Source organism: Protopterus annectens, chromosome 6.part0 (genome assembly GCF_019279795.1).
Source record: "Protopterus annectens isolate FY-2018-M chromosome 6.part0, PAN1.0, whole genome shotgun sequence".
Taxonomy (NCBI): Eukaryota; Metazoa; Chordata; order Ceratodontiformes; family Protopteridae; genus Protopterus; species Protopterus annectens.
In genome coordinates this window covers 1,760,677,646-1,760,703,392 of record NC_056737.1, presented here as the reverse complement: position 1 = coordinate 1,760,703,392, position 25,747 = coordinate 1,760,677,646, and positions in this window count along the sequence as shown.

Sequence of the window (25,747 nt, the reverse complement as noted above, 5' to 3'; positions counted from 1 at the left end):
CTCATCCACGAAAAAAGAGGTCATTGTTCCCCTCTACTCACCACTCATTAAACCCACTAGAAAGTACAACACCCATTTTGGTATGTACCTCACAAGACATCTACAACAACTGGAAAGGCCACAGAAATACCTCACAAAGAGGATTACTGGCCTCAAACAGATGCCCTATGCAGACCATCTCAAAAAACTCCAGCTTTACTCTGTCGCATATTGCCTACTCAGAGGCGATTTCTGCCTAACATACAAAACTATGTCAAACCCAGAGCTGTTGGACATGCTCCACTTAAAGAAATCCCAATCCCTCTGAGCTACACACTCTGGGGACCTAAACCTTGTCACCACAATAAATAGAACATGCTGGAGGGATAGATTCCTGTCCCAGAGACTTCCCTTACTCTGGAAGAAACTACCTATCTATATCAAACAAAGCTCCCTATTAGCACTCTTCAAGACAAATCTTGATGACTGGATGGGAGAGAGGAAATTCAGCCTGGAGATCACTTCTGTGGCTCTGCTTGATAGGGGTACAGAAAAATAATTTTCTTGGGTGGCAAAAGCCAGGGTACTGTTTGGCTAGGCTTATATAAGACCTAGAGCCAATAGCCTAGTACCTATGTATGAATCTACCTATGAAAAGGACTGCTAGATTCTGGAAACATGGTCACACTTATTTATGAACTGCATATATGAAAACATAAAAGAAATAGCAAAAAGAAGGTGCAAGCAATGTTTGCTCTTGGAGATATTCAGGAATATCATATAATACACATAAAAATTCAAACACCTTTGAGTAAAGTATTGCATCCTATAGTTTTGGTACTTAATTTAACACATGATGTCATAACACTCCAGGACTTCCGTCATTTCAAGGAACTGTAGAAATTATGGGTGGAGGGCACAATTAGATACTCTGTACCCTGAATACATCCCCTATCAAAATGAATGCGGCAGCAGCAGTCTGACACACTGTTAAACTATTTAATTCTAATAAACAGAAAAGGAAAGTTGTAGAAATTTCAAAATGAGATATAATTTGGCTTTTGCGGGAAAGGATATAGTAAACTTTGTGTCATCAGAAAACTGTTACTACTTCCTACCCAGTGTTAAATTAATGAAAGAAGTCAGTGCAGAAACTGAAAAGGAAAACTCATAGTGATTGATGTGGACCCTTGTCAGAAGATTTTAGCTATTAAAGTGATGAGTGATGTCTTTGTGGTGACAGAAACGGAGAGAACCATATCACTAAATTCACTATGAGAAGAAAGGTTCTGTGAAGAGAGTCCTTGGTTTTCCTCTGTGATGTCAAAACAGAGAGATTTTCAGAAACAGGACTTTCAACAGCAAGAACTGATATAGAGAATTTACTGATGTAAAAGAAAAGGAATTGTCAAGCTAAAAAAAAAAACAGAAGTAACTCACAAGTATGGCATGCCTTTTGCAGAGAAGGAACCAAGAAAAGAGAAAGCACCTATATCTATATTTTTAGATTCATATGTTCATAGGTGTACACTAGGCTAATAACCACTGGGGCCTTTTAAGCCTAGCCAAGCATTCCATTTGTATCCCAAAAGTTTATGTAACTTAGAGATTATTTAAGGGGTATATGTAAGCTAGAGCAAGGTTTACAGGGTACCTCTGTCCACTTGAGACTTGGGTGCTAGACCCAAGCTGCATTTCTGATTTCCCATCCACTGGTCCAGGTTTCCCTTGAATAGGGTTAGGGAAGAGTTCTAACACACATTGATGAGGAGTCTGTTCCAGAGAATGGGAATTCTCAGAGACACATACCTGCCCCTCCAACATATCCTATTTATGTATCAAGCAAAGTTTGAATCCCTAGATCATGTAATTCTGATGCTATTAATTTTGTAGATATGCAAAGGGTCCATCCGAGTAGGATGCAAGGATGCCTTCTATATCAAGCATAGAACACCTCTTAACAGTCTGTAGGAAACAAGAATATAGAGATAGAGCTTTGAGGTGATCTTCAAAGGACACATTTTTTATGCTCTCTATTCTTTTGTGAGGAACCTCTGTGGACACTCCAGTTGTTGCATGTGCCTGGTCAGGTACATTGTTGCATGTGCCTGGTCAGGTACATATTGAAAGAGGCATTGTAGTTAATGACGTACCTGATGAGGGCCAAATACATTGGAAGAATAACTTCATTGGACCTAGGTGCCATGTCTGTGCTTATAAATCAAGCAACATAGAATGATTTCCTTACTGCGTTAGACACATGTTGGTCAAAATCCAATTTACTATCTGCATGTGTACCCATATCTCTATCTGCTGGCTCTACTGTTAGGGGTTTGCTATCTATAAGGTGATTTTCTAGTATGGCTCATTTTATAAAGGGTACCATTATATATTTCCTGGCATGGAGTTTTAAGCTGTGGCTTTGGCACAAGTCATTTGTCTGTGTTAGTCCTTCCTGCAATATGTTAGTGTCTTGGGGTTATTTTATTTTATTTTTTCAAAAACATTTTTATTTTGTTTTATTATAAACATACCCAAATGTGTGTGTGTGTGTATATATATATATATATATATATATATATATATATATATATATATATATATATATAACAAATACAACAAAAAAAATAACAAAACTATTTAAAATATTTACGTTCATCCATGATAAACAATCATTTTATCCATGAGAAGTTACCAGTATTTGTGGAAAAGGGTTTCTATTTTTGCTATGCTATTTTTTATGAGTAATGTTATGAGTTCTATAACAAATGGTTTGCAGTTCTTTTTTTACAAATACCTTTTGCTAAATTAATAAAATCTTTAAACATCAAATCTTGTTTACTTTTCCAGTTCAAAATAATAACTTTTCTGGCAATTTCAAGAAATGACCAGAGTAACTGAATCTGAGATTTAGGTATTACATTAGGTATAGGAACATTGAATAGGATTAGTGAGTCAGAAATTTGACAGTTATCAGACTATAAAGCATTTACAAAATGTCTTTCCAGTATTGATAGCATTTCTGCATTCAATGAACATGTGAACTGAGTTGGTCTCTAGTATTTCATCACATTTCCAACATTTACTTTCACTGTTTTTGAGTATAAGATTTATTTTATGTGGAGCATAGAAACTCCTATTCATAAATTTCCATGTATACAATCTCCAATATAATGAAGAAGAGGTACCATATGTAGAATTCAATAACAATTTTTGGGATTCATCAGATATTTGTTCTCCATTAATCTTTACATAGTAATTCCAAAAATCTGAGTCAAACTTTAGGGTGTCTTCTCTTAGTATATTTTAGATAGGTGAGATACTTAATTTTTGATTATCTGTCTTTTCAAGACAACTAATAAAAAGCTGAATGAAACTTGGTATAGATTCAGTCTCTAGGCTGATTGATACTCTCGTTTTGTTTACTATAAACTGCCATAATGAGTGTATAAACAACCATCTTGACTATTATAAAAAACACATAAAAGAGAGTTTAGTGGTTTAATACTCTTATTTTCAATAAACTGATGTCAGAATATCAAGTTATTTTCCTTTAATTTTTGCACCGCATTGATGTTGAAAGAATCTAGGCAATCCGGGGAGTATGCTATAGGGAATATAAGAAATATAAATTGTTTAATGTTGTAATTACAATCAAGTATATTTTTAAAGTTATTAAATATTTGATTAAAGCCATAAGAAAAATAAACAAAATTCACGTAAATGCCAATGAACTCTACTTATTCCATATAATTCCTTAAATTGATTTTCTATAGTTTTGACACCAGTTATATGAATCTCATGTATTGTTTTCCAGCCAGATATATAGGTAGGTGTGATCCAATGTAATATTACATTAATTATAACCGATTTGGAATAAGAGCTGAGCTAGGGGAATGCTATTCCATTACTGTTCCAAGTTCTAATGTGCCATTTATATGCAATCCTAGGTATTAAGGGGAACCATAAAAATGTAAGTAGCATGGAATCTAATTTTTTAAATAAGTTTTTGGGAAGGGGTAGTATCAATGACTATATAAAACAAAATTCTAGGTAAAATTATTATTTTAATTAAAGAGAGCCTAGCCTCCATTGTGAAGAACATTTTATTCCATCTTTTGATTTGTTCACTAATGGTAGTTATTAAATTATTGTAGTTTAGTTTAATAGACTCTTTCCATGTACTCTTTATACTGACATTCAAATATTGTAATGCACCATTCTCCCAATTTAACAGACTATTCTCTCTTAGGTTTTTGTTGATCTTTTTGTTAATTAGTAATGTTTTTGATTTATCATGATTAAATTATTTCAGACTTGCTTAAGGTATTTATAACATCATGCAAAGAACCACCAATATCACCCAATGTTAACAACATATCATCAGCAAATAATTGTATCTTAGGACAATAGTCCTTATTAATTTGAAAACCTTTTACATTTTGCTTTTTTCTGATATATGTAGCAAACGTTTCCATTGAAAAAACAAACAATAATGGTGACAAAGGACAACCTTGTCTAGTTCCCTTGAGGATTTTTAGTGGTGAGGATAGACATGGTCCAATTTTCACATAAACTTGTGCCCCACTATAAATTTTCATTAATAAGTTGACAAAATCTGAGGAGAATTCAAAGCCAATCAGAATTCTTTGTAGATAAGACCAATTAATAGAATCAAATGCTTTTCTATGTCTAGGCTAATAATAGTTGTTTTTTTGTATTTGCATGCTATGTCTATTAATGATAGTAATTTAATATTGCTATTTTGCACTTTTCTATGAAGAATGAACTCTGTCTGATCATTATGTATTAGATTAGGTAATATTTTCTTTATCCTGTTAGCTAATATTGTCATGAAAATTTTATAATCAATGTTTAGTAATGAAATTGGCCTATATGAATCACAAGATTTGGGGTCCTTATCTTGTTTTAATATGGGGGAGATAATTGAGTATTTCCATGATGGGGTATTATACATTTTTGCTTAACCAAAGTAAAGACACTCATCATTGTCTTTATTATATATTCAGAAAAAATCTTATATAGTTCAGGAATTATTCTATCCAGTCCTTATTATGGAATAATATGGAATAATAATTCCTTACTAGGAATTATTTTTTAATTTTTTTTTATTTGTTCTTTCACTTCTGCTAGTGTTATTTGTTTATTTAATATGTTATTTTGTTGCATTGACACCTTAGTAGTTATAGTTTCTTGAATAAAAGTATTTATTACATTATCTGTCTCCAAAAGTGGTGTGTTATTATTTATATCTTTATGGCAGTTTTTCAACACTTCTAACATGCCCATTAAGTTAGATATATTCTTAACTGAACTATCACTTTTATATTTAATCTCATTAGTAAGATTTTGATTGTTTATTTTTTTGTATCTTACTGCAATTTTATGTAGTTATTTGGGATTTACATAATAAGATTGTAATTTCAATTTTTCCAGGTTTATGGCTAGCTTTTGATTCAGAACTTCTAACTATTTTTGATTTAACTTAGTAATGTCATTATGTGCTACTTTGTTATTTGATTGTGCATCCATTATGTCTGTTTTTTTTTGTAAGTCTAAAAGTTCTTTGTCCCACTCTCTCCTTTTCTTAAGGTATCAAGATTTTATTCTACCATATATATAAACTTTAAAGGTGTCCCATAGTATAGTATTAGTCACTTCAGCATTATCATTTGTTTCCATAAACATGTCTATCTCTTTCATTATCTATTCCCTAAGGTCATTTAACTTAGTTATGTAAACAGGAATTCTCTGTAGAACTCTTAAATCATCTGTATGTGTAGTTAATGTAAAGTTTATAGCATTATGGTCTGAAAGTGGACAAGTCATTATAGAAACGTCACTTATTTTAGAGTATATATTATTTGATACAAAGACCTTATCAATGTTTGTTTGTGTACCAAACCAATATGAATAGTGAGTATAGAATAAGGAATAATATGCTCTTCAGACTATGTATATCTTTATAGTTCATCTGGTTTATAAAGTCATTTAACTTCTTGGCTTGAGATGTTAGTTTTATTTTCCATTTTTAGAAGTATCATTGTCTGATAATAGGCAGTTAAAATCACCTGTTGCTATAATTTCCCCTTTTGCATTTAAAGTAATCAGGTCCTAATATTTGTCAACATATTTAGTATTCAGTCCTGGTATCCAGTATGTATTAATCAAAGTATAATACTTCCTATTGATTTCCAAAATAACCATGCTTAGCATCCCATCTTTATCTGAAATTGTATCTATAATTCTTGGCATAGTATAAGTATTTTTCCATAGAATAAGAGTGCCCCTTCTCTTAGTCTTAAGACATGAATCAACCAGAATGGTATAGTCATTGATTGAGTATTTCTGTAGATCTTTTTTAATAGATGGGTTTCCGGTAAAAAAGTGATCTGGGCTTTATGCATTTTGATATATTTAAGCAAACCAGCTTTTCTGACATTATTGTTCAAACCATTAATATTTAATGATGAGCATTTATAAGCCATTGACTATAATGTGTATGTTATTACTAACTGAAAGACCTTTCTTCCATGTTGACTTGGAATCGACTGAAAACTTACTTATCATGGCTGTATAATGTGTATTAAGCACTACTTTCAAAAAACTCAAACTATTTACAAACACATACATGAAACATAAAGTTTCCGGTTTAGTTAAAATCTTAACTAAACCATCCATCCACCACCTTTCCAATACCAAATGACACAAATTATCCATCTCTGCTTAGAATATAGTATAACAACAAAAAAGAAAAGCATTATGACAGCAACTAAAGAAATCTGAATCCATAAAATATACATTAGAATGAGTGTCCAATATATCTGAAGCTATATGAATATGTCATATATGATAATAGCACCTTTAATACATAGATATGCTAGAAATCCACATCAGACCAAAGTTATGTATAAACATCAGAAACTGAAGGTTAAGAAGATTGTGATTATTTCCAAGGCTTTTCAAGAAACATCAGATAATTGAACCATTTTGTCAGTCATCTAACATTTTTCATGTAAGGATCTGTTGAATACATATATAACACTTATTACAGCATAACTATTATATTTTGCAATTATACACATATTACTCATATGTATTAACAATATCTATGTTGATGTTTTTCATCAGGAAGTGGAGAGAGAGAGAGAGAGAGAGAGAGAAAAGGGGGGCCTCACAACCCTCTATTTAGCTACTAAAGGTTTAGTTATATAACATAACTGATGTTAATATGCATAATGAGTTTTCTAATGCTCCCAGTTCTCTTGATGTCATTTAGTTACTAATAGTGTCATTGACTCTGCAGAATGTATGCATCTAAAAGAGAACATAAGCATTTTCAAAGGAGTTAAACACTTTTATCAAAACTAATTAGTTGCTGTTTAAAGTATCTAGTGAAGGATAACAGAATTTCAAGAGAAAAGAATTCTAAGCACAACCATTTAACAAGGTCAAAAGGTCAAATAATGTTATCACTGTTGTTTCCTCAAGTTGCACCTTCATAAGCTTGTTAAAAAGTATCTAAATAGGCTCATGCACAACAGAAGTCTCTAGTGAAGAAAAAAGCATTTTTGGTGGGAAATTCAGATCTTGAAGCTTTTAGAGTTTACAGAAAGCAAAAAAAAAAAAAAAACACTCAAGCTGATTTGTCAGTGCATGTCATGAATCTCTTCAATGAGAACAGTCACACAGACCACCAGTTTCCTCACAAAACATCAACATCATGAAAAAATTAACCCTTTCATATAAAAACTGCTATTTAGAAGTAACAACCGCTGCCTCAAATCTGAAATCATATTATAACATTTCAATCATTTACCCACCAGCTAACTATGCCAGAGAGAGGGGAAAAAAGGAACTTAGTATATGTCTATATATATATATATATATATATATATAGAGAGAGAGAGAGAGAGCTATCTATAAAACACCATTAATGTACTGTATTGTTTATCTGTATCTAAACAAAGATTTTAAAACATCTAGGTAGAAACACTAATCAGAAACACCTTGTTACCCCACCACTGACCCATTAGAAAAAATGCACTTTGGTATTAAGTCATATTATACTCTTACTGAAAAATTAGAAGACATACATAATTTGTAGTTATTTAAAAGTAGCCAACTCCAAATCCAGCTCCAGACAAGTGACAAGTGGAGTACCTCAGGATTCAGTCCTGGGACCGCTCTTGTTTGGCATCTATTTCTCTGAAGTACAGGCCAACACTAAGGGACTCTGGCTAATAATGTTCGCAGATGACTGCAAACTGGGAGCCATTATTGAATCCCCAAATGATGTGGATACTCTACAAAAGGGCCTTACAGAAACAGATGCTTGGTGCCAGAGCCATGAGCTCAAGCTCAATGCCAAGAAATGTATAGTTATCCCCTTTGAGAAAAAACATGTATCCATGAATTACCAGATAGGTGGCAGTACACTAAACACAGAAAGTGTGATAAGAGACTTAGGGACACAGGTGGACCATAGTCTCACCTTTGATAACCACATCACCACAACAGTCAGGAAATCCTTCTATGTAGCACACCTCATCACTAAGGGCTTTTCATCCAGAAAAAAGGAGGTCATTGTCCCACTGTACTCATCCCTCATTAGACCCATTATAGAATACAATGCCCCGTTTGGTATGTACCTCTCAAGACATCTGCAACAACTGGAAAGGCTGCAGAAATACCTCACTAAAAGAATCACAGGCCTAAAGCAGATGCCCTATGCTGACCGCCTTAAAAAACTCCAGCTATACTCTGTCACATATCATCTACTCAGGGGCGATCTCTGCTTAACATACAAGGCCATGTCAAACCCAGAGCTGTTGGACATGCTACACTTAAAGAAATCCCAATCCATCAGAGCCACACGCTCCAGGGATCTAAACCTTGTCATCACAATAAACAAAACATGCTGGAGGGATAGGTTCCTGACCCAGAGACTCCCCAGACTCTGGAATAGATTGCCCATACATGTCAAGCAGAGTGCCTCTTTGGCCCTCTTCAAAAGGAATCTTGACGATTGGATGGGAGAAAGGAAATTCACCCTGGGGATCACGTCAGTTGCCCTGCTAGACAAGGGTCCAGGGAAGTAAATAGTGTGGGAAGAAATAGCCAGGGAATTTTTATGGCTAGGCTTGTATAGGCCCTAGGGCTGATAACCTAGTACCAATCTATGAACCTATGAAAGGTATGTAACGTACACATACTTATAATGGGGAAAAGAGAGAAAAGGAACATTGGTAACAAAAAAGGAATCAGAAGAAAGAGAGAGAATGTTATTTAAATAGTAGTACTATATGTAATTAGAAGTAGATATCGAAAGGAAAAGAGAAAGTCAATAATAAAAAAATTATTCACATTACCTTACAGCATAGAGACTTTCCAGAATCAAATATATTATGATTCATAAAACAAAACATTTAAAATTAAAAGCAATTTATTCATTTGTCCTTTAGTTTCTTAGTTTTGTTTGCTCCTTCCTTCACAGACCATCCATTTTTTGGTTGCCTGTCTCTTTAAACTCTGGGATGACCATTCTATTTCTTCCATGACTGACAGTATTTTCTTCTTTTGGATAAATTCTACTGTTTCTTGTAGGGAATCAAAGATCTTCACTCCTTCTGGCAAGGTGATTTTTATTCTTGTAGGAAAAAGAATTTGAGCTTTAATATTGGCTTTTTTTCCATGGACTTAATTAGAGGAACACACTCCTTTCTTCTGGATATGACTGTAGAGCTGTATTCATTGTCAAAATGGATAACTTTTTCACCCATCTTGATAGGGGGATTAGTCCAAGCTGATTTCAGCACTAAGTCCTTGTCTTGTGAGGAAAGAAATCTAACTATTATAGACCTAGGGTTACTTGAACTCAGAGATGAAACTGGATTTGCCAGGGACCGATGTGCCCTCTCAATTCCAAAAGAGAGGGATTCAGGCATGTTTATTGCTGATGAAAACCACTTATTGAGGAAATGAATCATGTTAGCACCCACTTCTTTGTCAGGAATTCCATATATTCTTATGTTATTCCTCCTTGATCTACTTTCAAGGTCTTCCAGTTTCTCAATCAGCCTGGTGTTTTGTTTCAGAAGAAATTCATTGTGATGTTCATTTTTTGTCACTCTAGTATCTTGGTCAGTTACTGTTTCCTCTAAGTCAAGAATCTGTTCAGATTGTTTTTTTACTGTTCCATTTAGCAGTTCCAGTTGTTTACTGCATTCTTGTTTGATAATATCCATTTTGTTTTTGAATTTGTCCATTTGTAGTGCCAGTTCTTGGATGTTTGTTATTATAAGATGTAGCTCTTTCTTCACTGCACTCTCCTGGTGTGGGTTCTTCACGTTGCTCATGTTTTTAGTGACAGTTCTTGGATGTTTGTTATTATAAGATGTAGTTCTTTCTTCACTGCACTCTCCTGGTGTGGGTTCTTCACGTTGCTCATGTTTTTAGTGGCAGTTCTTGGATGTTTGTTATTGTAAGATGTAGTTCTTTCTTCACTGCACTCTCCTGGTGTGGGTTCTTCATGTTGCTCATGTTTTTAGTGACAGTTCTTGGATGTTTGTTATTATACGATGTAGTTCTTTCTTCACTGCACTCTGCTGGTGTGGGTTCTTCACGTTGCTCATGTTTTAGTGACAGTTCTTGGATGTTTGTTATTATAAGATGTAGTTCTTTCTTCACTGCACTCTCCTGGTGTGGGTTCTTCACGTTGCTCATGTTTTTAGTGACAGTTCTTGGATGTTTGTTATAAGATGTAGTTCTTTCTTCACTGCACTCTCCTGGTGTGGGTTCTTCAAGTTGCTCATCTTGACATCTCCAGTAGAAAACTTCTTGACAGGAATAATTAAAAAATTCTCTTGACTGCATATTAATTTTTAGAAAATAATAGAGTCTATGTTAATCTTACTTTTAGTATACTTTTAGTTAGATTTTTCTAAAAATTAAAGTATATTTCCTGTCAGGATATTAAAATCTAAGCAGCGCTATGGATTTCTGCTGGAGACTGGAATCTTGACCACACCCCCTTGGGGTTATTTTATGAGTGCTCCTGGTTTACAGTCATCTGAAAAGTTGGTCAGCCAGAGGCCCTTGACATTGGCCTTGACTTCCAGGAAGTAGATGCTAAAAAGGAGCAGACCCAGTTCCGATCCCTGAGGGACTCTACAAATGACCAGTCTCTTTGTAGAGGTGGTCTAGCCTAGCCTAACTTTTTGGTTCCTGTCTGAGAGCCAGCTGGATATCCAGCATACAACATATGGGTTTATATATCCATGAGTATGTTTACAATGCCTGAGTGGCGTATTGTATAAAATACCTTAGCCAGATCAAGTTAGGCAGTATGAACCATTTTGCCCTCATCCTTTGCCTTACTGATGTCCTTAAAGAAGTCCACCAGAATTAGTAGTCATGATCTGCCCTTAATGATATAAAACTGGGTTGGATCTAGTGTTTTAAGAATTTCTGTCTTTAATAATTACTTTCACGATAATTCTTTCCATTGACTTTGCATATGAGACTAGTAAGACTTATAGGTTGGTAGTTCCTGAGGTCCATTGATAGCCCGCCCTTGTACATAGGGATGGCCATTGCAGTTCTCCATTTGCATGGCATAAGGCCTGTCTGGGGGCTATGATTAAGCAGTGACTCTAGTTGTTTTGAATGGTCATTTTCTGGCTATATGGGAGGCATCCTGGGATGTTATTGGGACTCATCGATGCAGTGTCTGTTGGTATATCATGGGGACAGCTGTGGGAGGGGGGGGGGGTAAAACTGGGAGATGAATTTATTAGCCAGCAAATTTGCTGTATCTTATAACTCTTTCTAGGTATCTCCATTTCTGAACATTGCTGTGTGCTGTCTTTGAGGTTTTGGACATAAATAAAGGAAGCCTTGTGGTTATCTTTTTCTGGGAGGGGCTATCTTTACCTGAAATTTGGCTTTACTAGACTTAATTTCCCTCGTTATTGTTTGATTAGCGTGACAAAAGTACTTTTATCATGCTGGGTATAGCACTACCTAATCTTGGTTATAACTTTTTTGTTTTGCAATTTGTTTAAGTTGTATTCCATGAGGGAGGTTAGCTTTTTGAGTTAGTTCTGGAGTTATTTCTGGTTGGCAGCTGTCTTTAAGCATTTATTGACATGATTGTATGGGGTGTCTGTGAAAAATTCTGCCTAGACTTTGGGGGACTTGAAATTTTTACAGGTTGCTTTTTGAGTTAGTTCTGGACTTATTTTTGGTAGGTGGCTGTCTCTATGCTTTTATTAACATGATTATATAGGGTTTCTGTGAATAATTCTGCATAGGCAGCTGTATTCTCATGGTTTGGAGGATGTGGATTTTTGACAGGTTATCACTTAGTAGTAAGATGTTTGCCTTAGAATAATTCAAAGAATGTTAAAGGGTTAGCTGAGAACACAGAACTGATTTTTATCTGTCGGTCTGACCTTACCAAAGAGGACACTACACTTGGAGAGAACAGCATTCTTCCATGTTTGTGAGTACCAGGTTGAGTATGTTTGCTCCCCTAGTGGGCATATGGACTATCTGGTCCAAGGTGTTTGTGATTACACAGTCATAAATATCTGGGTCTGTAAGTCTGAGATCATGAAATTGTCCCTGTTTATAATGGGGTAGTTGATGTCACCCCTGAATATAACATTGGGGTGAATGGTGATGGCTTCCAGGAAGTCCAAGCATTAGTTTTTGGATACCTGGGTCACAGATGGTGACTTGTAGCTTGCAAGGATATAACATGGGACCTTGCCTATAGAAATCTGGACATTGAGAAGTTTAAGCACATCATCCATTTGACTAGTCTTGAGGTGAATTTGTTATTTATAAAGAGTGAGACATCTCTGCATTTGGTGCCTGCCTATGCAGTAGCTGGCTGGAACATGTGGAAGGCATTGTAGGCCTGCACTACCGGGGTTGTCTTTATGACTTTAACCCATGTCTTAGTAACTACACAGGCATCCACATTCTCCAGGTTGACGAGAACCTGGAGGGAGTGGAATTTATGTTAAGGATCCTGGCATTCAGCAATTATTCCTTTAGATTACTTTGTGTTGGTTTTGCTAAGGTGGAAGGTTTGTCGGGTTGGCATTGCCAAAAAAAGGCACTATGGTGGAGGACAATGTTTTAGTCAATGCAGTCTGTTCTTGGCAAAGCAACGAGATCTGAGGACCATATCCACCCATTCTGACAAATAACACCAGAAACTAAGTTGGTTATTATAGTCAACTATTTTTTGTTCATACTGTGGCATCATCCTTGGTGAAGGTACAATACTGCTCAGTGCTGAGCATGTATCAGCCTGATACACATAGTCTGAGAGCTCCATAATGTCTGTCTTCATATAGTCCAGAGAGGTATATCTCAGGTCATTTACACCCACATGGACTATGACTGAATCATACTTGTACTCTGGTCTAATGATTTGAGTGCCTGGAATTTTTGTCAGATCCTGGCCCCTAATAGACAACTAACCATGATTTTTCCTTACTCGGCAAGACATCTGTATGGGTGAAGTGGTTGTACTTTTACTTCTACCCAATAGAACCAAGATGCTCTCCTCCAAAAAAAAGTTAAAAAGGAAGCCAATCTGGTGGTCCCCTGCCATACACAAACTCTACAACAGAAGGAGGAAACTGATACAGAATAAGGTTAAGTCCCAAGACTGGAAAAACTCCATTATCAGCCTCAACAAAAAGTTGAGATCCCTCATCAAATCCTCTAAAGCTAGCTATGAAAACAGAATTGTAGCAGATAGTAAAGATAATCACAAGGTCTTCTATAGTTATGTAAAGAATCTCCACGGCAATACCCAGATTTGCTCTGAGCTACTGCACAATGGTACCTCCTATACCGAGCCAACAGATATTGCCAATATACTAGCCAACAGATTCAGTGCCAACTTTATCCCCCCAAAAGACCAATCACAATACCAGTAGACTGCCAGGCACCCAGTATTACTGCTGCACAGGTTAAAACAGCACTGTCTAAGGCCAAGAATACAACTTCTATGGGACCTGACAATATGCCTGGCTGTGTTCTACATGAACTACAGAGTGAACTGGCATCTCACCTGTGTGCCCTGTTCAATCACAGTCTCACCTCAGGCCTTGTCCCTACCAAATGATGCACTACTACAGTCATCCATCTCCACAAAGGAGGAGCGACTACAGACCCTGGGAGCCATCGCCCCATTAGCCTAACAAGTCTGATATGCAAAGCTATGGAATGCATCATCATGGACCTAATAAACACAGATATAGGGAATCTCCAAACTCTGGATCCCATACAGTTTGGTTTTGTGAAGGGTAGATCATGCCTGCTCTACTTGGTTGATTTCTTTGAGTCAGTCACCATAGCTGTGGATGAAGGCAAGGTTGTTCATACAGCCTACCTTGATCTGACCAAGGCCTTTGATACCATTCTCCACTCAGGAATCATACAAAAACTCACTAAGCTAGGCATTAACCCCTGTATCACTAGATTGGTTGCAAACTGGCTCACAGATAGTGCCCACAGTGTGAAAGTAGCTAACTCCAAGTCAGACTGCTTACCAGTCATGAGTGGAGTCCCACAAGGATCGGTCCTGGGTCCTCTCCTGTTCAGTATCTACTTCTCAGAAGTCCAGGCCAACACGAAGGGACCCTGGCTGACAAATTTTGCAGATGATTGCAATTTGGGAGGCATTATTAACTCCCCAAGTGATGTTGACATCCTACATAGTTTCATAGTTTAGTACTAGGCTATCTGCCCTAGGGCATTTATAAGCCTAGCCATAGTGTATGTGGCTTTCGCCACCCCATGTAATGGTACAAAAGTATAGATTTAGTTTACTGTGCCTCTGTCTAGTAGTGACACAGAGATGACCCCCGGGGTAAACCTACGATCTCCCATACACTCATCAAGATTTCTCTTGAAGAGAGTCAGTGAGGGACTCTGCCTAACATGAACTGGGATCCTGTTCCAGAGTGTGGGAAGCCTCTGAGTTATGAATCTGTCCCTCCAGCATGTCCTATTCATATTTGTGCTGAGGTCTAGATCTTTAGCTCTCATGGTTCTGATGGATTTGGATTTTTTGAGATGGAGCATGTCCATCAATTTCTGACTGGACATGGCCTTGTACGTCAGGCATAGATCACCTCTGAGTAGACGGTATGCTACTGAATAGAGATGGAGTTTCTTTAGTCTGGCAGCATATGACATATGTTGGAGACCCTTGATCATCTTGGTGAGGTACTTTTGGGGTCTCTCCAGCTGCTGCAGGTGCCGGGTGAGGTACATACCAAATGGGGCATTGTACTCAATCATAGGCCTGATAAGGGAGGAGTATAGGGGTACAATGACCTCCTTTGATCTGGATCTGAATCCCTTCATGATAAGGTGGGCAAGGTAGAAGGTCTTTCTAACCACTTTGGCAACGTGGGTGTCAAATGAGAGGTCACTGTCAACTTGGGTCCCAGGTCTCTGATTACTTTTTCCATACTCAATGGGTTACTGCTTATGTGATAATTTGTGGGTACTTTGTTTTTCCCAAAGGGGATGACTATACATTTTTTGGCATTTAGTTTAAGGCCATGACTTCGGCACCAGTTGTCTGTCTCAGTAAGGCCTTTCTGTAGGATGCATGTGTCAGCTGGTGTATCGACTATGGCGCCTAGTTTGCAGTCATCTGCGAACTTTGTCAGCCACAACCCTCCAGTGTTTGCTTTCACATCTGAGAAATAAATGCTGAACAATAGGGGTCCCAGGACAGAGCCCTGTGGGACACCACTTGTGACTGGCTTTGAGTCTGACATAGCTCCAGCGATTTTGACTTTATGGGTTCTGTCCTTTAGCCAGTTTGCAACCCATCTTGTGACATATGGGTTTACATTTAAGCTGTTGAGCTTGTCTATGATGCCTGAGTGGGGTATTGTGTCGAAGGCTTTAGCCAAGTCCAGGTAGGCAGTATGGACTGCTTTGCCCTCATCAATGGCTCTAGTGACTGTTTCAAAAAACTCAACCAGGTTCAAAAGGCAGGATCTGCCCTTTAAAAAGCCGAACTGGGTAGGATCAAGTGTCTGTAGGTCCCCGATGTCTCTGTTTATGAGTTCCATAATGATTCTTTCCATAGCTTTGCAGACCAGGCTGGTTAAGCGTATGGGGCAGTAGTTTCCAGGGTCTGTAGAGGAGCTTCCTTTGTGGAGTGGGACCACTGTTGCTGTACGCCAGTGTTCAGGTACATATCCTGTAGTAAGGCTAAGGTTAAACAGCATTTTTATGTATGGGTTTAGCTCCTCTTGGAGATTACGTAGCATGCAACCCGGGATACCATCAGGTCTCATAGATGCTGTGTTTTTAGCTTTGCTGAGAGCAGCTCTCACCTGGACATCTGAGATGACAGGGAGGTTACATTCAGCTGGGATAACTATTTCTTCTTTTGGGGGTGAGGGAGGGGAGAAGTTTGCACTGAACCTGTCTGCCAGTATGTTGGCAATATCTGTGGGTTCAGTGTATTTTTTGTCATTATGAACTAATTCTGAGCATATCTGAGGGTTTCCGCCCAGGTTTCTAACATAGCTGAAGAAGGCCTTATGGTTATCTTTAGTGTCTTTAGCAATTTTTCTCTCAAAGTTGGCCTTGGATGTTTTTATGAGTGAACGTAGTTTTTTGCTAGTGCTAGTCAGAGATGCCTTCCCTTTATGGGATTTTGCTCTGTCTTGCAGTAGCTTCCTTCTTTTGTTATACAGTTTGTTTATGGCTGGGGTCCACCAGACAGGACACCTGCCCTTGGTGGAGAGGGTCTTGGTTTTATTTGGGATTGCATGATCTATGCATTCTTGGAGATGTCCATAGAAAGCATTTGTGAAGGATTCAGCATTGTGGGATGTGGTTTCCTCTGGCCCAGGGGGCTTAAAGGATACCATCTCAGTCTTGAGAAGTGTAAAGTCGGCCTTTGAAAAGTTTCTCACTGTAGTCTTTGTGCTGGGGGTGGAGGTGGGATATGAATATCCAGGGTGATTAGTTTGTGGTCAGATCTCACTAGAGAGGGGTATATTTCCGGTGTGGAGCATTTTGTCCCATGTTTGTGATGATCAGGTCTAGTATATTTTCTCCCCTTGTAGGAGAGGTGACTAGCTGTTCCATTGCATTCGAGTTAATGAATTCTAGGATCCTTTGAGCTAGGGTGTTAGGGCTAGAATAATGCACCCAGTCTATGTTAGGGTAGTTGAAGTCTCCCAATATGATGGTATTTGGTGAGACATTCATATCCTCCAATGTCTTCAGGAAGGCTGAATGGGGTTCCTGAGATTGGAAGGGTGGTCTGTAACATGCTACCAGTTGTATAGCCGTTTTGCCTACGGTTAGTAGCACCTGGATGGTCTCCGATGCTTCATGTGTTGCCACTAACCTGGAGGTGTGGGTGTCTTTGATGTATGGACACTCCCCTTCCTTTTGTGGTTCGGCCCGAGTTCTGGGACCGAAATGCATGATACGAGGTATAGCCTGGTAGAGCTGGGGTGCTCTCAGGAGCCTTGAACCAGGTTTCAGTTACTGCACAGACATCGATGCTCTCCATACTGAGGAGTGCTTCGAGAGCCTGCATCTTGAGATTTAGACTTCTGGCGTTGAGCAGCATTACCCTTAGTTTTTTTCCATTTTTGTTATCTAAGGAGGTGGGTTTGTCTTTTGAGCCTTGCCTAAAAAAGGCACTATGGGGGTGGCAAGAGCCTTAGCCAATATCCGGAAGCCCAGTGGTGACAGGTGCAAGCCATCCCTTGCGAAGCAGCGTGGCTTGTCCAGCATGTCATCCCAAGCAGACAGACATTGAATCCCCCTAGAATGACACCAGTAATTGAGCCAATTATTAAAGTTGATCATCTTGTCCTTGTATTGTGGCATCATTCTTGGTGAGGGCAAGATGCTGCTCAGGGTCTGGGTCATACCAGCCTGGGCTACATAATCAGAGAGCTCCTCTATTTCTCTTTTCATGTAGTCCAGGGAGGTACATCTCAGGTCATTAACGCCGGCATGGACAATGATGGAGTCATATTTGTACTTGCTTTGGAGTGACCTGAGTGCATGTGTTATGTGGCAGATCCTAGCTCCTGACAGGCAGCTCACCGTTACCCTCTCCTTGTTCAGCCTGGTAAGCAGAACGTCAGTATGTCTGACTATATTGTCACCAATTACTAGTGTATCAGGCATGGTGTTTGGCCTTAAGGGCTATGATTGTTTGACACACTGCTTTATTGAAGTATGTGTTTCATGTGTTATGTTTTGAGGTGGTGGATATTTTGGTGTCTGCTTTGGGAGCTGGAAAGGCCTCACTGAGACCAACGACTGGTGTCAGAACCATGGCCTTAAGCTCAATGTCAAAAACTGTGTCATCATCCCCTCTGGGAAAAAAAAACAGTTCCCATGAATTACCACATTGATGGTAGTCTACTGAACACAGAAGGCATTATAAGAGATCTGGGAATACAGGTTGACAGCAACCTCTCTTTTGATCACCACATTGGCACTGTGGCCAGAAAGTCCTTCTATGTGGCACATCCCATTACTAAGGGTTTTGCATCCAGGAAGAAAGAGGTCATTGTCTCCCTCTAATCTTCCCTCATTAGACCAATCATTGAGTACAGTTACCCATTTAGCATGTACCTCACTAGACACCTGCAACAACTGGAGAAGCCACAAAAGTACTTTACAATGAGGATCCTAGGCCTTAAACATGTGCCTATATGGACAGCTTCAAAAAACTCCAACTATTCTCTGTCTCATATCGCCTACTTAGAGGCAATCTCTGCTTGATTTACAAAGCCATGTCTGACCCAACTCTGTTAGAAATGCTACATCTAAAGAAATCCCAATCCCCCTGCACCACACACCCCAGAGACCTCAACCTCATTAACACAATCAACACAATGTGCTGGAGGGACAGGTTCATAACCCAGTGACTGCCCATGCTATGGAATAGACTTCCCATACACGTCAAACAGAGCACCTCACTGTCTGTCTTAAAGAGAAATCTTGATGAGTGGATGGGAAATAGAAAATTCAACCCGGGGATCACTCCAGTGGCTCTACTCGACAGAGACACTGTGAACTAAGGTTGGGTGGCACTATGCCAGGGTAATCCTATGGCTAGGCTTGTAAAGCCCCAGGGCCACTAGCCTAGTACACACCTATGAACCTATGTACTGAAGAAAGTATTCCTGATTTGGCACAATTGCAGATAGGCAAAAACATAAAACAAAAGAAGAAGCAGCAGCAGTACAGTAGAAGAATAATACGTTTTCAGGGTTAGATAAAATGTAGCCCAAACTGTAGGAGAAAAGGATGAGCAGATCACCCCCATTCTGTTTCTGTATTTCAAACTAGAAAATGTTTTGCTGCACAAAGAATGACAAAGAAGACATACTGTGCTGTTAGAGTTCCAAGGTACTTTACAGCACTTATTATAAAACTGGAGCATAGTCATATTCTGCGAATATGCCTAGAGATGGACAAAAATAAAGATGGAATGTCAGGCAACTTTTATGTGCCTAGCGTAATGAAAGATATTGAAAATTTTTGCACAGCTTGTATAGGATGTCAGAAAACAGCACTGCATCCTTGGCTCAGACGTTTGCAGATATCTATGCTTACTGCAGATGTCCACTTTGAGCAGTTAACCATGGACCTAGCAAGTTCGTTGGTACACTCTGAGGCTACCAATACATTCAAGTGATTACTGACTATGGCAAAGAGTTTCCTGAAGCAGTATCCACATGAAAAGATAATTCTTAGTCAATAACCAGAGAGCTACTGTTATTTTTCTCCAGGGTTCTGATTCCCAAAGAATGTCATATATAGCAAGGGTAATGCACCAGCTTGGTCATTGAGTAGAACAGTTAAGAACTTCATTGTACTTTCCTAAAACAGAGGTTAGCGAGGGGAGCACTTTGCAGTCTCTGCTAAAGAAGGTAGTAGAACAACATAGTAAGAAAAGGGATCAGTCATGTTCCCTACCACCTTTTCAGTGTAAAAGATGTGCATCAGTCATCAACAGTATTTACCCCATTTGAGATACTATATGTTAGATATCCCTAAAATAGCAGGATATAGCACAGTAGGCTTGTGAAGAGGGTAAAGCACTGATAAAAGTGTAATAGCATGCTTTATAGATTTGCAAGATAGTTTAAAAGTGTTATGCTAATAATTAACAAACACGTGTGAGGGGTACAAGAGATGAAAGAGAGGGTATATAATAACAATGCTATAGACTTAGAGACATTACTAGAGAAGCCAACATCACTGTTTTGAAAATAAGTTCACAGGAAAATGGCAACGACCATTTGATGTGGTGGAGGGGGAAAAATGAACTTCAGTGAAGCAAACTGGAAAAAGAAAAACAGACTAACTATATAGATATATCAAATAAATGAGTCAAAACCATGGCTGGAAGCTGAAGCATTTGTAGTCAGCTTGTAAACTGATGCAGATATTAACAGTGGATACTAGGTATTTCTGTCACTGTTGTTGAGATAGGTGAAACACTGTCTAAGGCCCAAAAACACAACACAATAGAGTTTTTTTTTTTCTGAACTGCCCGTAGAACAGATTTACTTCCACATCATGGTGTCACATTATACTGAAACTGTGCCAAGGAGAAGGCAAACATAAAATTGTGTAGCATACCAGAGGCAAAAAGAAAAGCACTATGAGAGTAAGTGAAAAAGGCTAAAATGTGGAGTTATTAAGGTGTCATAAAGTGAATGAAACAACCTAAATCCCAAGTTGGATGGATTGAACCATATGATCGCTGATGATTTCTGAAAATGAATAAGATATCCATAGGAGCGGCCTTAGGCCAACTGGTGCCCTAGGCAAAAGGACTCCATGGTACCCCTACCACACCACCCGCTGCCCCATCTTGGTCTATCTACACTAAAGAAATACTGGAAAAGCACCACTAGTAGAGCGGCTCCCTAGGTGGATGCCTAGTTGGCCTATGCCTAAGGCTGGCTATGGATATCAAAATTTGATTCTGATCCAATGTGCAGCATGCATGAACACATAGAAAAGCTAAGCAAATCAAAGTTTTTCAACACCCTAGATTTATCCAATGAGTAATGACAAGCTCTTTTTACCCCTGAAGCCAAAGAGAAAACAGCATACTCTATAACTGAAAGTCTTTTTTCCTTATACTGTCTTGCCCCTTGGACTTCATGGAATTTGAGCCACTTTTCAAAGTCTCATGGATAAAGTTCTTGAAATTCATGATAGGTAGTCAGTAGTGTTCCTTGATGATGCAGTATTTTATTCAGAAAATTTGGTATTGCATTATTCTGAAGTACAAACCATACTGGACTCTTTATAATAGACAGGACTTAAGGTTAATGTGCCAAAAGAAAACTGTGCATGTTATAAACTAGATCCTTAGGGTCTGTGATTGTGGACAGGTAATTAGACTAAACAGAAAAAAAAAAAACAGACGCCATCAAAAGCTGTTCTGACCGCAGTACTCAGTGACTGGTGACAGCATGAAAGTCACTGTATTCATTTGATACTTATCTTTGCTCTCATAGCCTGTCCTCTGGCTCTGGCTCACATTATAAAAGGGGAGGAATCTAGGACTTTAGAAACAGGTGATGATTTTAATTACCTGAAACCTGTCATATTTAGAGCCTGTTTTAGCTGTTGTTGACTTTACTTGACCATTTATTATGTACACTGATACATCCAAAGCAAGCTTGAGAGCTGTGTTATTTCAGGAAGCAAGGTGTGAGGAGTACACGAACTGCAGCTTAACTAGGCAGCTAAGTAAAGCTGAGAAAAAATATTCTGCAAAGTATCTCATTAATAACTGGGTATTAACTTCATTACAGTACTGTTTGTTTGAACATAACTTCACCTTAGCAACTGAACATCTACCCCTGTAGTGGTTGTAAATGCAACAGGATCCAATGCCAAATTTTGTAGGTGCTCTGTGTCACTACAGCCTTTTCATTTCACCATTAAGCATAGGCCTTGGCAACAGCCACAAGAATGCAGATGGATTATTCTAGTACAGTAACCCATTCCACTCTACTCAGAATATAACTGGTGATTCTATTCTGAGTACGGCATTATGTCACAATGGCTGATTTATTGTGTGAGAAATACCGTTTATTGCATTAGTAATTATGTATACAGTTATTACATTAAGACCCTTGAAGCAAAGTGTATATCTAATATAATAGAGTGAGGCTTCTTGCAGACAGCCCACAATATGTGAATCACCTGAGAAATGTTTTTAAAAGAAAGGCTGGAATCCACATACACAGACACATTTGACTGTCAAATAAGACAGATTTGGGACCTAGAGTGGACACTCTAGGTAGGCTGTGACCAAAAAAAGTTGTAGGTCTATGAAGTAGCTGAGGAGAAAGTCCAGTAGATATAGTCAAGAAGTGACAGGGAAACTGAATGTGGATGGATTTACAGCAGTTTGCAATGAGTTCCTGTATTAAAACTACTATGCTGTTAGTATATTTTGGCTTTTACATTCTGCATTTTTGAATTGTGAATGGCAAAACATTGCATTGTACAAAAGTCTTCTCGTTTTGGTAAACTAAACTTTAATTTTACATTGAACTTTAATTTTGCAGTGCTTTAGAGGTATAGCTGTGTGCCTTGTAGGTAGTAGGGTTTCAGAAAGGGGGTTTGAATCCCACAGATCCTAATTGTCTGATGGTTTCTTGGACGTACTTCAGACTGCATCATGCAAATGCAGTCCATTTCAGATTACAAGTGATGATGCTTGCAGGTTCAGAGGTTGAGTATTGGTACGGAAGTCTGGCAGTTATCTCAGAGGAGTAAAGCTCTGATATGTTTATGGGCTGCTTCCTATGTTGAGTGCACAGGGTTTGAATCTTTCCACCTTTGTTTACCTATTGTGTGAACTTAAGCAAGTCATTTAATCAGACAGTGCTTTAGAGAAATTGTGGCTTTACACTCGGCCACTTAATCATTTCCTTGACAGCATGCCTAGTAACCTATGACTCCTGTAAATAAACTGCAGTAAAACTGACAAAAATGTCTCCAGTATGTATGTTCCTCTCCTGTTGAGCTAGTAAAACAGTGCAAGGTTAATGGTTTGTGCTGAATTAAACATATACCACTACATCAGTAGTGACAATATTCTTATACTTAGTTAAGTACTTACATCTGTGCTTGTCTCAACAATGAAATACAACTACATGAGTCTTGGTTGAATGGATGGTTGGATAGATAAATACATAAACCAATAGATAAGCAAATATCTGACTAGATATGTAGATCATTTGACAGACAGACAGACAGACAGACAGACAGACAGACATAAGATGTCCAGGAGACCAAGCCTGTTTGAACTTTAATACAGTCAAAAGCATGCACAGCGGTATGCATTTCCTTTGAAGCAATAGAACCTGAAGTTAGTTTCTTACCTTTCTTTATTTTCACTTTAAAAATCTCAGTACATTATAGCAGTGTCACTGATACTGCTTTAGTGTAAGTACCAGGCAGACAGCTGATATCTGAACAAAGTCAGATGTATTGACGTACTACTTACAGAATACTACACCTTGAGAAGGAAGGCATTATTTTGTTAAGACTTCCGTTTGCCATCATTCAATACATACTTATGGAATGATATGAAAACGTTTAAGGTAACCTGTTAGAGTGCAGTCTTTCTATATTTAAGAATGCGTTTTGTTGTGAGCCAGTGTGACAATACAGGAAATATTATGAAACTCACTTTGTGATGTTGTGACAATACAGGAAACATTATGAATCATGTTCCTGTAACATGGTTGTCATCGATAGCTATTATGAACAGCATTTTTTTAATTTAAAACTATTTTAAGCTCAAATGGCAATATTCTGTAAAGTACTTCTTTGTGTCCTTGCATCCTGTCTGCCCTGAGTCATCACATTCAATAAATACAGCGACAACAATGAATTGTTTTTGTCTAGGTGGGTATTACAGTACTTGTCTGGAACTAGACTTCACTGAATCTGGTAATTCCAGAGAGCAGGTGTATGAGTGCCATAGATTTCTCCAAAGAAAATAACTGCTGTAAAATAAGAAAAATTTAATTAGTGTGATATCTTCATAGTCATTTATCTGAACTGGACATATAGCTTTTTCGTTAATTGAAGAGTTTACATTTATATTGTAGTTGCTGTACATTTATCATATTTGATGCAGTTTTGTGACTTAGAGAGAACACACACACACACACACACACACACACACACACACACACACACACACACACACACACACACGAGGCACAAAAAAAGCAAAATGGAAAATAAATGCGAATATTGTCAGTATGCAAGCATTTGAGCTGGTACCCGAGCAACCACAGTTTAGTGAATATGTATCTGTATATACCAAGGGATACAAGTATGTATTACTGTGCTCACAGATTTGCTTCCTTTCCTCCTTTTTATCTTTATCATCTATTATTTATATTCTGTTCTCTAGACTTGAAATATAAAATCTGAAGTAATCCGAGAAATATTAATGTTTAAAACTGCAAATGGAGTACTTTGTTAATGAGTTCACTTTCCTTTATACATTTGATAAAATCACAAACACACACACACACACACACACACACACACACACACACACACACACACACACACACACACACACACACACATCGTGCACTCAAGTCACTTAAAACAGAAATTATTAACAAAGTTATATTTGCTCAAGCATGTTGATCGTACATCAGACATTGACAGGTTATTTCTAATCCGCAGTTAATGCTAAAAATTATGAGAAGATATTAAACTGAATTCAAAAGTGGAAGTCCAAGAGTGTAACTTCCATTAAACAACCACAGAGCTAAGTGTGTGTGCAGCTCTCCGTGATGCAATGTCTACTTTGGTGACACTTTTAAGTGAAGTTTTGAAAAAGGGTTCAGACAAATGGTAGCTAAAAGTGCAGCTTATATCACCAGAATGTGTCTAATAAAGTAAATAACTCATGAAGTAACAAGCAATGCACTGAATCTTTGATTGACTCCACTGTGAATGCATTTTGAATATTAGTTAAAATAGTTCTAATTACACATTGTGGTATATTGACGTACAATATCAAAACAAAAAAAGTAGTGCCATTTACCACCAGTTCTGCACACTGCTATTACCTTTATGGTTCCTGACATAGATGAAGATGGATTTCTGATTGTTCTTGGCCTGGAAGGCTATTCTGACCTCGTAATTGGCCTTGTTGAATTTTAGTGGACCTCTTGATTTCTTGTTTAGTTAAATCACATAGCTCTTGTCTCTGTGAGAGTTGCTGTTTTTGATTTTGGTCATGATTTTTTTAATGTGTTTTATTTATTAGAATGCTTTCTATTGGAATTGGCTTTGTGGCTCTGTCCCTCTGTGATTCTGTCCTACTTTCATGAGATAGAGGAAAAAATGTCGAGCTTCTCACTGGCAAGGGAGATACCCAAATAGACATGACAGAACCATAGAGGGGCAGAGCCGGATGCACTGTACTATGGGTGACCTTAAAGGCACGCACACACACACACACACACACACACACACACACACACACACACACACACACACACTCGCATCATGCACACACACACTTTTGCATATCCCTGCATCATTTTCTCCACACACACATATGCATACACACACATACACACACTGACTTCCAAAAACACAACAATACAACACAGGCTTCTAATCAGGGACGCTTTTAAAA